Below are 11227 nucleotides of genomic sequence, written 5' to 3'. Positions count from 1 at the left end.
TACCACAAGGCCCAGCAATTGCACTCTTGGGCATTTAGCCTAGAGAAATGAAAACTTATGTTCACATGAAAGCCTGTATACAAATGTTCATAGCGGCTTTACTCATAGTAGCCAAGAACTGGAAACAACCCAGATGTCTTTCAATGAGTGAACAGTAAACAAACTGCACTACATCCATACCATGAAATATTACTCAGCAGTTAAAAAAAACTATTGATACATACACACATCTCCAAGAATTTATGCTGAGTTTAGAAAGCTGATCCCGAAAGGTTATATACTGTGTGATTCAATTTACATAACATTCTTGAAATGACAAAATTATAGAAATGGAGAATAGATTAGTGATTACCAAGGGATAATGAGGGGGTTAGGGAAGCACTGAAGTGTATGTGACTGTAAAAGGGCAACATGAGGGATCCTTGGTGATGGAAATGTTATATATCTTGATTGTATCGATGCCAATGATATTGATATACATGAATGTATCCTACAATAATATTGAACTATAGTTTTACAAAATGTGACTATTTGGGATACTGGATAAAGGGCACACAGGATGTCCCAGCATTATTTCTTATAACTGTATGTGAATCTACAATTATCTAAACACGAAAAGCTTAATTTTAAAATACATAGCCAACTGGAAAAGAATTTAAACACTAACATATTCTTAGAAAGTAACCTAAAAGGTAAAGAAATCTCCCTGTGTTATTCAGCAGAGCCACATGAATGAAAAATTCACCTGGCCTAAGGTGGTGCAGATGTATACATTCCTAAGACTTCCGCTCTGTGGCAGGAAGGCCCACCTTTTCACTACGAGTAGAAACAAGAGGCTAAGGAGGGTTACAGAGGTAGGAAGAGAAAAGGAGAACTGAAAAATTAAAAAAAAAAAAAAATGGAGTGGTTCTTCTTAGAGCCCTTTATAAATATTCTCTGTCACCTGGCTTTCTGTTTTCCATCTAAATGGCCGAAAGGAATTAATGACTATGCCCTTTCTATGGTAGAGACTCACCAGGGCCCTGAGGGCGGGGGAAGAATCTGAGTCTTGCCTCACATCAGCCAAATCTTACCTAATCTCTCACACATATTTCTCCCCTCCAGTCCCGAGGCTTCGCCCTGAATGCCCTCCCCACCCTCCCCGAGGCCCATTCCCCTAGCAGCCCCACTACCCAGAACAGAGCATCCGTGCAGACATCTAATATATCACTGACTGACTTCTAATCATGGGTCGAGCCCACTAGGTCACTCTGTAACATTCATCTTAGTTTTAAAAACATGAGAGGGACATTGTTGGCAAAAATCCAGGAGTAATGAATTCTATGTTCTAGAAACAGAGAAACTGAACTATTTCAGTTTGAAAGGAAGAGCTGGCAGAAAACCAACAGAGCAAAGTCCTCTGGGGGGAAAAGAAAGCAGGCTGGTTAGTTAACTTGTAGGTCTGTAAGGTGGGCAGATTTCTTTAAAAAGCAAACAAAGCAATTTTAGACTTGAGAGACTTAATTGGCATCCAAGGCCAAGAATATGAATAATGTTATATAAAAACCTTGCTCAAGTGAGAATTCTGCAATCCAAGCATTCTGACTCTAATAGCTAAAATTTAAGGGAGAAGAATATAGAAAAGGCTGTTTATTTTCCAGTCATATATTATAATATGTACCATTCATGGTATCAAGATTTAAATCTCATCTTTTGTTTTCATCATCATGGCAAGAAAAGTTTGATGCTTTTCAGAAGTTCGATGTCTAAGAAAATAAAAAGTTAAGCTGCTTTTGTAGGTTACAGACAGTGCTAGGATACTAGAATGCATTTGTTCTTCCCTCCATAAAATGAGAAACTTCATCTATGCATATAGTAAAATTAGGGAATTAATAGTAGCTTAATACAATTCCAGATGACTTTGCTAGTGAATAAGGAATAGCATATACTAATAGAATTCAAAGAAAATTAAAAATCTATTTGTTTTAACCCTTTCCTTTTCTTATAACTCTCTCAGTCCCCCTAAAATATTATCAGTGAAAAGAAAGAAAGGCACACAGGAAGAAAAACAACAAAGCAAGAGCCTGAGGAAACTATACCTATGTCATCCTCTTTCAAATTATAAGTTTCATTGTAAGTATCATTGGATGGACAAAGATTTATGTATAAAAATGCCCATTTCTGGGTTATTAATTTCATTACGACAAAAAATGGGAAACAATCTAATGTCCAAAAATAGGAAAATGTTTAAGTATTTTACGGTATGTTGATATGGCGGAATGTTTTGCAGCCATTTAAAGAAGTCATATTTTCAAATAGCAAAAATTAAAGAGTGAAATACCTACTAATCGTGGGAATAAGGAGGAAAGGGAACTCTCATACAAGGCCAGTAAAAAAGTGAATTGTTACAGCCTTTTAGGAAAGTAACCTGGCAATATCTATTAAAATTAAAGATACATTATCCAGACAAAGAACCTGATGTAGGTAAGGAATATTAAAAAAAACAAAAGCAGGACTTCCCTGGTGGTGCAGTGGTTAAGAATCCGCCTGCCAATGCAAGGGACACGGGTTCGAGCCCTGGTCTGGGAAGATCCCACATGCCGCGGAGCAACTAAGCCCGTGCACCACAGCTACTGAACCTGCGCTCTAGAGCCAGTGAGCCACAGCTACTGAAGCCCGCACTCCTAGAGCCCGTGCTCCACAACAAGACAAGCCACCGCAATGAGAAGCCCACGCACCACAACGAAGAGTAGCCCCCGCTCGCCACAACTAGAGAAAGCCCGCGCACAGCAACAAAGACCCAATGCAGCCAAAAGTAAATAAATAAATAAATAAAATAAAAATTGGGTTTGTTTAAAAAAAATTTTAAAAAAAACAAAAGCAAAAGCAGGTGAGGCCTATGCCATGGAATCCTCTTACACAAACGTAGAATACTTTTCATGGAAGTAATCCCAACTGAAAGAGCCTACTTCCAACTCCCTAACCACTCATAATGTCACTGGGGTCCACCACTGTGGGATCCTCAAGCCTTGCCTTTCTCTTTAACCCCAGCCCTATGGGCAATACTATCTCTCATTTGGCAACCACTCAACGATGTTAAGGGACCACCCATATTGTTCAGCTCCCTACACACTTCCCTTTCTTCACTGCTTCCTCCCACCCACCACATATTAATTTCCAAGTCTGGTTAACTCTGAATTTATGATACGTCTCCCACTTGTCCCTTCCTCTTCTTCCTATACCATCTATCCTGACTCAAGATTGTATTACATATCACTTGATTATCCAATGGTAAAACTGGTTTTCTTTCCTCCTTAGCCCTCCCTGCTCCAATTTATTTTACACACTGTGACCAAAGCAATCCTTCATGAAACTCTGACCATGATACTCTCCTGCATAGAGCACTTGATGCCTCCTCTGTGGGTAGAGAGCAAACCTCAGCATCCTCAACACAACACTCCACGTCCTCAAGCACCTGGCTCTAAACATGGCCTGAACTTGCAGCCCCAGTACCTTTGCGTGTTGAATGGTATACTGTGTTGACTAGTATCTCCCCAAATTCATGTCCACCTGGACCCTCAGAATGTGACCTTTCTTATTAGGAAACGGGGTCTTTGCAGATGTCATTAGTTTAGATGAGATCTTGCTGGATTAGCGTGGGCCCTAAACCCAATGACTGACTTCTCATCCTAATGAGAAGGCCACATGAAGACACAGAGAGCCATACAGAGGGAAGATGGCCATGTGAAGATGGAGGTAGAAATGAGAATGATGCAGCTACAATCCAGGGAATGCCAAGGACTGCCAGGAGCCACCAGAAGCTAGGAAAAGTCAAGGAAGTATTTCCTGGAAACTTCAGCAGGAGGTGATGACACCTTGATAGAGGATTTATACCTTCCAGAACTATGAGAGAATAAAGTGTTCTTTTACGCCACCAAGTCTGTGATAACTTGTTATAGCAGCAATTGGAAACTATGCTAAAACCCATGGGAAGGGCAGCAGGGTCAGGCACTAGACAGGTGCCATTTCGAAGAGCAGGGCATCCTGTGACAAAGAGCAGCCCCTGTTCTGGCACTCAGGACTGCTGAGGCTCTCCGCAGGCACCTAGACGCCATCCCAGGCAAAAAGCAGGTACGTGGGCCTCTCACTGTTGTGGCCTCTCCCGTTGCGGAGCACAGGCTCCGGACGCGCAGGCTCAGCGGCCATGGCTCACGGGCCCAGCCGCTCCGCGGCCTGTGGGATCTTCCCGGACCGGGGCACGAACCTGTGTCCCCTGCATCGGCAGGCGGACTCTCAACCACTGCGCCACCAGGGAAGCCCCAGTTAATAGGAAATTTAAGAGCATTCCTGCCCACAACCCAGCTGGGTAGGGTGTTCAGGCATAGTTCAGTTATAGTAAATTAAAAACTTCAATATTACAACCCAAAGCTAAATGTGAGACTGTGCTACCCCATACTAATCAATGTTTGGCTGTTTTTTTTGTTTTATATCTGTAAGTCATATCACTACAATGTGGTGAATTTGCAGCTTTTACGTCCAGGACCCTCTGATGTTCTTTATTGTACTCTCTGCTTAATACAGCCACAATTAGTCCTGCAGGTCCGTTAGAAGTCCCTTGGACAATCAAAGGGCAAGTTAATAAAGACCATTGTACCATGTGCTCAGCTTCTTTGGAGAGAGCGAGAATCGTGCTGTGGGTTGGTATTAAGGCTAGTGACGCGCTTATTACATGCACAGAGCACAGTGAGATCAAGGAGGTGGGAGCGGGGAACAGACAATCCAGGTGGAGCCCTGGCTCCCTGCCCTCTGCCTCACCCCTTCTGGCCCTGGCAGGGAAGAGCTTATACTGGTGGACCAGCTCAGCCATCAGGCAGGAACAGGAGTCAGGCCCAAGCCCAGTCAGGCAAGACTTGGCCCATCAGCCAAAATCTCTCTTCTCCCCCTTCCCCCACTGCCATCCAAGTAAAGTGAATCTATTTACTTAAGGTTAACTTTTGTGCATTCAAGGAAAAGTATTCAAAAGTTACTTTGGTTTTGAAAAATTAATGCTTGACTTTACAAAATCAAAACCCAAGGAGATTTTCCTGTAAGCTTATAAATTTATAAAATTGTATAGATATAGCTAAATTTAAACAACCCCTTGTAAAGGGGCTTTTTAAAATATACATATTTATTTTTGTATTTGACTTGGCTGTACCGGGTCTTCATTGCCGCATGCAGGATCTTCGATGAGACGTGCGGGATCGAACCAGGGCCCCCTGCATTGAGAGCGCAGAGTCTTAACCACTGGACCAGCAGGGAAGTCCCTCTAAGGGGACTTTTGATGAATGTTTGGTCACAGTTAATTAACCTACTTTAAATATTTTAACTACATTTATAAATTTAATATATTCAATTTATTTTTTTTAAGTTCTTCAGTTGTCTGACCAAAACACAAACCAAAACCAAAAAACACTTTCCAAGTACTTAAGTAATTCACATATATCTAATAAATTAATCTTATAAATATGTTAATTTTAAGTTTTTAAAATGTCTAATAGTGTATTTACATTTGAAAGATTTCCACTTAAAATCACAAATGTAAATCAATTACTTAGTTACACATTTTAAATAAGCATTACACGTACAATGTGTCATTCCAATAGGTCGTATTCTCCTAAACATTATAAAAACTTAAAACACTAAATATACAGATTCCTTTACACAAAAATACTAATACCATGTGTGTGATTTTTAGAACACTACTATATTTAATTGTAAGCCTTCTCAATGTTTTAAAAAATGCTTATTGCTTTAAAAAAAGTTTATCTTCTCAAATTGTTTTGATGATATTTCTAAAACTGGTTGAATTGCATATGAGGTCTGGAGTCACGAGTATCTAGGGGAATTTTTCTCATACACCACTACGAAGATGAGTCCCTTTATACTACTAATATATCATAAACTACAAAACTTAAAAAGGGAGCTGACACCAGCCTCCAAAAGGGCCTCCGACGATGCTCTCCTCCTGTCAGTCACTTCCCTGTGTAGACACTTCTACTCTGAATGAGGCTAACCTGTAATCAATAGGATATTGTGGAAATAATGGAGAGTGACTTCTGAAGCTAGGACATAAAAGACATAGCTTCTTCTACCTTACACACTCTTGGATTTTTTTTGTGTGGAGGAAGCCAGCTACTCATGCAGCCCAGGGAGCCATCTACGTGGTAAGGAACTGAGTCCTCCTACCAACAGCCAGCATTAACTTGCCATGTGTATGAATCACCCATCTGGGAAATGGATTCTCTAGCCCCAGTCAAGCCTTCAAAAACTGTAGCCCTGGCCAACATATTGACTGCGACTTTAAGAGGGACCTGGACTCAAAACTAAGCAGCCTCACCCTTCTACATAGTCACGCTGAGCTAGCGCCCTGGGCTGGAATCCGACCTCAGCCTCGGCCTTGCCGGCCCATGGACCTTCCCAAAGTGAGCGAGCTTTGAACCTTCGTGAAGATGTGTAAGCAGGATGCCAGTGTCCTGAACACTGAAGAAATGCACTTCCTGAGGGAGCGGGTGGAGGTCATTGGAGGAAAAATACCACCTGCTACTCATAAAACTAAATCAGCACATACCAAGAAAGAAAAACCAGATAGTGAGAAATCAGAGGAAAACATAAAGACAGATGAAACATCAAGTGAGGAAAGTGATCTAGAAATTGAAGGTGCGATTGAACCAGACACGGTTGCCCCCTCAAGAAATGGGAGATGAAAATGCTGAGATAACTGAGGGGATGATGCATGAGGCAAAGGATAAAAATGTGGCTGCCATTGAGGCCCTAAATGATGGTGAACTACAGAAAGCCATTGACTAGTTCACAGATACCATCAGGCTGAATCCTTGCTTGGCCATTCCATATGCCAAGAGAGCCAGTGTCTTCATCAAATTACAGAAGCCAAATGCTGTCATCTGAGACTGTGACAGAGATATTGAAATAAATCCCGATTCAGCTCAGCCTTACAAGTGGGCCAGGAAAGCGCACATACCTCTGGGCCATCGTGTAGAAGCAGTCCGTGATCTTGCCCTTGCCTGTAAACTGGATTATGATGAAGATGCTAGTGCAATGCTGAAAGAAGTTCAACCAAGGGCCCAGAAAACTGCTGAACATCAGAGAAAGTATGAGGGAAAACATGAAGAGCGAGAGATCAAAGGAAAAAGAGAAAGGCTTAAGAAGGCTCGGGAAGAATATAAGAGAGCCCAGAGTGGGGAATAAGTCAGGAGACATCAGGAACTCAGTGTGGCTGTTTTTCCGTGGCTTTCCTGGGCCGACACCTGGTAACTTTCCTGGAGGAACGCCTGGAATGGGAGGGGGTATGCCTGGAATGGCAGGAATGCTTGGGCTCAATGAAAGGATTAGTGATCCAGAGGTTCTTGAGGCCACGCAGGATCCAGAAGTTATGATGGCCTTCCAGGATGTGCCCCAGAACTTGGCAAATATGTTGAAAAATCAGAGCAACCCAAAGGTTGTGAATCTCATCAGTAAATCTTCAGCCAAATTGGGAGGTGAAGCCTAAGGCTCTTCTGACAAATCAAGCCCATGAAGGAAAGATCACCTAGTGGATGTCGCAATCATACAAACCAGTGTACCTCTGACCTTCTCATGAAGAAAGCTACGGTGCTTTGAAAATAATCTCTCTCCCTCTGTCCCAAATGCAGCTGAAACAACTTACAGTGGTTTGCTATTAGAACAATCATTCAGATAACATTTTCCTACTGGGAATTAAAAGCTTTATAAACACTTTTTAAACCTGAAAAATATTAAAACAACAACAATTAAGCCCTTCCTGCTGAAAAACAAAACCCACTAAGCTGTTCCCCAATTCCCGATCCACAGAAACTGTGTAAGATAATAAACATTTATATTGTTATTAATATAAATTTTGGGGTAGTTTGTTATGTAGCAGCAGATAACTAACATCCCTAAATCCAAATCATATCATTAGCTAATTTTCAACCCTCATTAGTTCTTAGAAACCTCCAGTCAGGTGACTACACCATTGCTTGGATTCAACTATTTATTGTTTCATCTCATCCTCAATATTTTTTTTTATTCTCTCTATCTGTTGGGTCCACAATCATACAGAAACTTTGAAGTATATCTAATTCTGCTTCTCATAAGCCTGTTCCTGACTCTATCACAAATTCAAGGAACTACATTCTACTGCCACCTATCATCACAGCATCCTCCACTGGACTAGATTGAAAGTTTATATTTTAACAATAAAAGATGGAAGCATCTTTTCCAGAAAGCCGCTGCTGAAATACCCAAGAAGTCTAATAAACATCTCAGTCTTAACGTGGTTAAAAAAGAGCTCCTGATTTTCCTCTCCCCTAGCCTACTCATCCCAGGCTTCCGCAGCTCCGTAAATGACAGCATCACCCATCCAGATGTTTATAGGAAAAACCTAAAAGTCATTCTTGATTCCTCTCTTCTTCTCACACAGTCAACAATGGGGTTCCCTCAGCTTCTACCTCCAGAGTATATCCTGAATTTGTTGACTTCTCTTCACCTCCATGTCCTATCTCCACACCATCTCCAATCTTTCATCTCCATCTCCTTAGCCTAGACTATGCCATCATCTTTCCCCAGGACACTGCAAAGATCCTCCTAACTGTAATCCCTGTTGCTTTTCTACATACACATTCACGTACAGGTCTTTGTGTGACATATTTTCTTTCTCTTGGGTAAATAGCTAGATGTGAGATTGCTGAATCCTATGGTAAGTGCCGGTTTAATTTTATGAGAAACTGCCGAACTGTTTTCGATCTTGCACTCCCGCCAGTAACATCTGAGAGTTCCAGTTGTTCCGCATCCTCTCCAGCACTTGGAATTTTTTAAAAATCATTGCAGTACGTGTGTAGTAGTCCTTTTTCATTTTTTGAATTGAGGTAAAATCCACATACGATGAGATGTACAGATTCGAAGTGTACAGTTCAAATGAGTTTTGATAAACGTGTATACTCATGTAATCAAGATGAAGTACATTTCCATTACCCTAATAAATTCCCTACTAACCCCCTTCCAGTCAGTCTCTACCCCCTAGAGGCAACCATTTCTGATTGTTATTCCTCATAAGAGGGTTAGTATAGTATACATGCTTTTGTGTCTGCCTGATTTTGTTCAACATAATGGTTTTGAGATTCATCTATGTTATTGCATGTATCAGTCATTGTTTTTATTGCTGAGTAGTATTTTATTTGTATGAACACATCACAGTTTGTTTATCCATTCAACTTTTGGTTGACATTTGGGTTATTTCCAGCAATTCCATTCCGAGGTATTTACCCAGGAGAAATGAAAGCATATGTCCACAAAAAGACAACAATCACCTGCTTCCTCTCTTGATCCACTAAATCCATTCTCCAGATAGAAGCTAGAGGGATCTTTTAAATAAATTACTCAAATCCCATCTCTCCTCTGCTTAATACCCTTCAGTGACTTCCCATTCCACTTAGGAGAAAACACAAACTCCCTACCACAGCCTGTGAAACACAGACATCACTGATTCTCAACCCTGGCTGCACAGAGGAATCCCCTGGGAACTTTTGTTGCTTGGGCTCCACCTCAGATCAAGTGAATCAGAATCTCTGGAGGAGGGTCCACATAGTTTTTAAAGCTCCCCAGGACATTCTAACAGGCCTCCAGGTTTGCAAGGCCTTGCCCGGGGACCTGGCCTGTGGCTCTCCCACTTTATCTCATGCCACTCTCCCCGTTGGGTGCTGTAATCCAGCCACGCTGGCCTCCTTTCAGCCCTGTGAACACAGCGATTTTATCCCTACCTCAGGGGCTTTGTACTAGTGTTTCTTCTGTCTGGAATGTTCTTTAGATCTTAGTGTAACTGGTTCTTGTGATTCAGGTCTCAGCTGAAATGTCACCTGCTTAGAGGGACTTTTCCTGCCCACCCAACCTAAATGAGCCACTCTGGAGCATGTCACTTGTTCAAATGTTCTATATCACATTTATGTCCAATACTGTCCTGTTCAAGCATTTTTCTTTGTGTTGATTGTCTGTCTCCCCCCTCTAGACTGTAAATCCCATGAGAACAGGGACATTGCCTGCCCTGTTCTCCACATATCCTTAGTATTTATAATCATGCCTGGCACATAATAGAAGTTTCAGAAATATTTTTTGGAAGCATGAAAGAATACGCGTATAAAACGTACATATTACCTGGGAGAGAGGGCAAAAGTCCACAAGGGGGTCTTCTCTCTTCCTTTCCCCCCGGTGTTACCATGAGGTGGTTGATTTATAGGAGAATGGAGAGACTCTAAGGGGATTAAACCCAGATACTCAGAGTTCATTAGGTCCTAAAAGGCAGAAAGATTGTTTTCGGCTTCTAGTATCTTAACTTCAGTCCTAACCTGAGGCTGTTCACATTGTAGATACTCAGTAAATATATTTCTATTAGCAGTGAAGTGAATATGATCTGCTTGGAGGGGCTAGAGGGGATGTGGGAGGAGGTGATGGGAGGTGGAGTGTGTAAGTAGGGATTAGGGGATCATGAGAAAAGGAGACAGAAATATATTTATGCCTTTATATTTACTTAAGGGAGCTGTCACCGATTCAAAGCATGAAATTCAGTTTATTCTAGCCAATTGGATCTCAAAACACTGTCCTATTCTACACGTAGTTTCTCTTTGTAAGCAAGGCAGTATGTTAAAACAAAGTTTTAAAGAAATTTTAAAAGAAAGGAGAGAAAAAGGAAAAAGTGATACAGGGAAGAAGAAAGGAGGGAACCAGGAAGAACGCAGGAAGATCTTCTTTGCGCTACACACAGTACTAGGCACGTTCAGGGATTTACTTATTTATCGCAACCCTATGTGAAATAAATATAATTATACTCATTTTACTGATGAGGAAACTGAATGAAGCTTAGAGAAAAGTAACTTCCCTTTTAAATATTCTTACCACTTAACTGTTAAAATAGATAAAAATATTCAAGATATACACAGCAAATATGCAGATGACATTGACATTGGAAATGCCATCTGACGTAAGCAAATAGATCAAAGATTCAAATTAGTCTTGTCAGGCTAGAACACCGGATTAAAACCAAGGGTTAGATACAATGTAGTGGATAAACTAAATCTTGCGGTCAGCTACACAGGTACAGAAAGAAGGAGCCCTAGTTTGGCTGGAGTTTGTCTAAAAACATCTTATTTGGTTGACTGCTAGTTTAATATAAGCCAATAGTAGATGCTAAAAATGTGAA

The 11227-nt window shown here is 41.2% G+C and overlaps 1 pseudogene across 1 annotated transcript; it reads left to right on the top strand.

The window, feature by feature from the left end:
- Positions 1-6428: 6428 nt before the first annotated feature.
- Positions 6429-7528, top strand: LOC309821418 (hsc70-interacting protein-like; annotated as a pseudogene). The gene has a single exon. The product of its transcript is annotated as a hsc70-interacting protein-like (transcript).
- The last annotated feature ends 3699 nt before the right edge of the window (positions 7529-11227 follow it).

This window comes from Grampus griseus (assembly GCF_964374135.1).
Source record: "Grampus griseus genome assembly, chromosome: 4".
NCBI lineage: Eukaryota > Metazoa > Chordata > Mammalia > Artiodactyla > Delphinidae > Grampus > Grampus griseus.
Note: the sequence above shows the minus strand (reverse complement) of the source record. Positions and strands in the feature narration are given on the sequence as shown.